Consider the following 3,837-nt stretch of genomic DNA (forward strand, 5'->3'; position numbering starts at 1 on the left):
AGATGGTCAACACTGAAATCAGATTGATTATATTCTTTTCAGCCAAAGATGGAGAAGCTCTATACAGTCAGCAAAAACAAGACCAGGAGCTGACTGTGGCTCAGATCATGAACTCCTTATTGCCAAATTCAGACTTAAATTGAAGAAAGTAGGGAAAACCACTAGACCATTCAGGTATGACCTAAATCAAATCCCTTATGATTATACAGTGGAAGTGAGAAATAGATTTAAGGGACTAGATCTGATAGAGTGCCTGATGAACTATGGATGGAGATTCATGACATTGTACAGAAGACAGGGATCAAGACCATCCCCATGGAAAAGAAATGCAAAAAAGCAAAATGGCTGTCTGAGGAGGCCTTACAAATAGCTGTGAAAAGAAGAAAAGCAAAAAGCAAAGGAGAAAAAAAGATATAAGCATCTGAATGCAGTTTCAGAGACTACCAAGAAAAGATGAGAAAGCCTTCCTCAGCCATCAATGCAAAGAAATAGAGGAAAACAACAGAATGGGAAAGACTAGAGATCTCTTCAAGAAAATTAGAGATACCAAGGGAACATTTCATGCAAAGATGGGCTCGATAAAGGACAGAAAGGGTATGGACCTAACAGAAGCAGATGATATTAAGAAGAGGTGGCAAGAATACACAGAAGAACTATACAAAAAAGATCTTCACGACCAAGATAATCACGATGGTATGATCACTCACCTAGAGCCAGACATCCTGGAATGTGAAGTCAAGTGGGCCTTAGGAAGCATCACTATGAACAAAGCTAGTGGAGGTGATGGAATTTCAGTTGAGCTATTTCAAATCCTGAAAGATGATGCTGTGAAAGTGCTGCACTCAATATGCCAGCGAATTTTGAAAACTCAGCAGTGGCCACAGGAGTGGAAAAGGTCAGTTTTCATTCCAATCCCAAAGAAAGGCAATGCCAAAGAATGCTCAAACTACTGCACGATTGCACTCATCTCACACGCTAGTAAAGTAACGCTCAAAATTCTCCAAGCCAGTACAGCAGTATGTGAACCGTGAACTTCCAGATGTTCAAGCGGTTTTAGAAAAGGCAGAGCGGGGGCTGGATGCCAGTCGCATCCAATGGCGCGCGGGGTGAAGGTTGAAAGGTGGAAGGTGGGGCTAGGCCGTGGCGCTGGTTCTCCTCAGCGCGTGTGCTGGGCTGCCTACCCGTCATGGAGGCAGTCTTGACTGAGGAGCTTGATGAAGAGGAACAGCTGGTGAGACGGCATCACAAAGAGAAGGAGCTGCAAGCCAAAATACAGAGTTGGAAGAATGCTGTTCCCAGGAATGACAAAAAGAGGAGGAAGCAACTTATAGAAGATGTTGCTAAGTTAGAAGCAGAAATGGAACAGAAAGAGAGAGAGGAGCTGGATCAGTTGAAGTTGACTTCTAAAGAGAGTAAAATAGATTCTGTTGCTGTTAATATTTCAAACTTGGTTCTTGAGAATCAGCCACTTCGGATATCAAAAGCACAAAAGAGACGGGACAAAAAGGCTGCATTGGAAAAGGAGCGGGAAGAAAGGATAGCTGAAGCTGAAATTGAAAACTTAACCGGAGCTAGACATGTAGAAAGTGAACAACTTGCTCAAATAGTGGCAGCTAGACAGTTGTAAATTAAACAGATTCCATCTGATGGGCACTGTATGTATAGAGCCATTGAAGATCAGCTGAAAGAGCAGAACGGCGTTTTGACTGTGGCTGCCTTAAGATGTCAGACTGCTAACTATATGCAGAGTCATGTGGAAGACTTTCTGCCATTTTTAACAAATCCTAATACAGGAGAAATGTATACTCCAGAAGAGTTTGGAAAGTATTGTGATGATATTATAAACACAGCTGCTTGGGGGGGTCAACTTGAGCTAAGAGCCCTGTCTCACATTTTACAAACACCAATAGAGATAATACAGGCAGATTCTCCTCCTATAGTAGTTGGTGAAGAATATCCAGAAGATCCATTAATACTTGTTTATATGAGACATGCATATGGCTTAGGAGAACACTACAATTCTGTTACACAGTTGGTGAACACAGCTACTGAAAATTACAGCTAGTATATAAAATGTTGCTATTGTGTCAGTGTGCTGATCTGAGTATTAATACCAAGTATTGGATTATTCTCAGTGTTTCTGAAAAAACACAACTACCTTAAATCAGTTTTATGGCAAAGCTACTAATAGGTTTTAAAAAAACATGTCCGAGAGAAACTTTAACCAGTGTCCCCTTAATGGTGTTTTAAAAAACACTTGTAAGTTCTTTGTGGAGAATATCATTTACAGACCAAGATGGTACCCTGATTGTTGATATTTTTATTAAATATAAGATTCTGAACATTCTATTCTGTGTTGAAGTTGTTAAAAAAATTTTTTTTCTCCTTATTACCGAAAGCTTTCAGTAACCATATCAATGTAATTTTTCATGAAGAAGTGAAATGACTCAGTCTCTTTGACATTGCAATAATGTGATAGTGATAACAAATTTAATTAATGTGTATAAATAATTTGATTGCAGTAACATTGCTGTTGATGGGATTAATGCTGTGACTTTTTTTAACATTTATTTTTAATTGGAGGATAATTGCTTTAGAACGTTGTGTTGGTTTCTGCCATGTAACAACATGAATCAGCCCTAAGATACATATCTCCCTTCCCTCTGGAACCTCCCTCCCATCCCTGCCCTTCCCACCCCTTTAGGTTGATGCGGTGACATTTATGTAACCCCATCAAAGTGCAGCTAAGAAGGTTGCTTTAATAAAAATAAAAATAAGTAAAAAAAAAAAAGAAAAGGCAGAGGAACCAGAGATCAAATTGCCAACATATGCTGGATCATTGAAAAAGCAAGAGAGTTACAGAAAAACATCTATTTCTGCTTTATTGACTATGCCAAAGCCTCTGACTGTGTGGATGACAATAAACTGTGGAAAATTCTGAAAGAGATGGAAATACCAGACCACCTGACCTGCCTCTTTCGAAACCTATATGCAGGTCAAGAAGCAACAGTTAGAACTGGACATGGAACAACACACTGGTTCCAAATAGGAAAAGGAGTTCGTCAAGGCTGTATACTGTCACCCTGCTTATTTAACTTATATGCAGAGTACATCATGAGAAACACTGGGCTGGAAGAACCACAAGCTGGAATCAAGATTGCTGGGAGAAATATCAATAACCTCAGATATGCAGATGACACCACCCTTATGGCAGAAAGTGAAGAGGAACTAAAAAGCCTCTTGATGAAAGTGAAAGAGGAGAGTGAAAATGTTGGCTTAAAGCTCAACATTCAGAAAACGAAGATCATGGCATTTGGTCCCATCCCTTCATGGGAAATAGATGGGGAAACAGTGGAAACAGTGTCAGACTTTATTTCTTTGGGCTCCAAAATCACTGCAGATGGTGACTGCAGCCATGAAATTAAAAGACGCTTACTCCTTGGAAGGAAAGTTATGACCAACCTAGATAGCATATTCAAAAGCAGAGACATTACTTTGCCAACAAAGGTTCATCTAGTCAAGGCTATGGTTTTTCCTGTGGTCATGTATGGATGTGAGAGTTGGACTGTGAAGAAGGCTGAGCACCAAAGAATTGACGCTTTTGAACTGTGGTGTTGGAGAAGACTCTTGAGAGTCCCTTGGACTGCAAGGAGATCCAACCAGTCCATTCTGAAGGAGATCAGCCCTGGGATTTCTTTGGAAGGAATGATGCTAAAGCTGAAGCTCCAGTATTTTGGCCACCTCACGCGAAGAGTTGACTCATTGGAAAAGACTCTGATGCTGGGAGGGATTGGGAGCAGGAGGAGAAGGGGACGACAGAGGATGAGATGGCTGGAT

General features: G+C 40.6%; 1 pseudogene; it reads left to right on the top strand.

The window, feature by feature from the left end:
* Window positions 1-1,094: 1,094 nt before the first annotated feature.
* Window positions 1,095-2,347, top strand: LOC109575931 (deubiquitinase OTUD6B pseudogene; annotated as a pseudogene).
* The last annotated feature ends 1,490 nt before the right edge of the window (window positions 2,348-3,837 follow it).

The sequence above is a fragment of the Bos indicus genome, chromosome 22, assembly GCF_029378745.1.
Source record: "Bos indicus isolate NIAB-ARS_2022 breed Sahiwal x Tharparkar chromosome 22, NIAB-ARS_B.indTharparkar_mat_pri_1.0, whole genome shotgun sequence".
In the NCBI taxonomy this organism is placed as follows: domain Eukaryota; kingdom Metazoa; phylum Chordata; class Mammalia; order Artiodactyla; family Bovidae; genus Bos; species Bos indicus.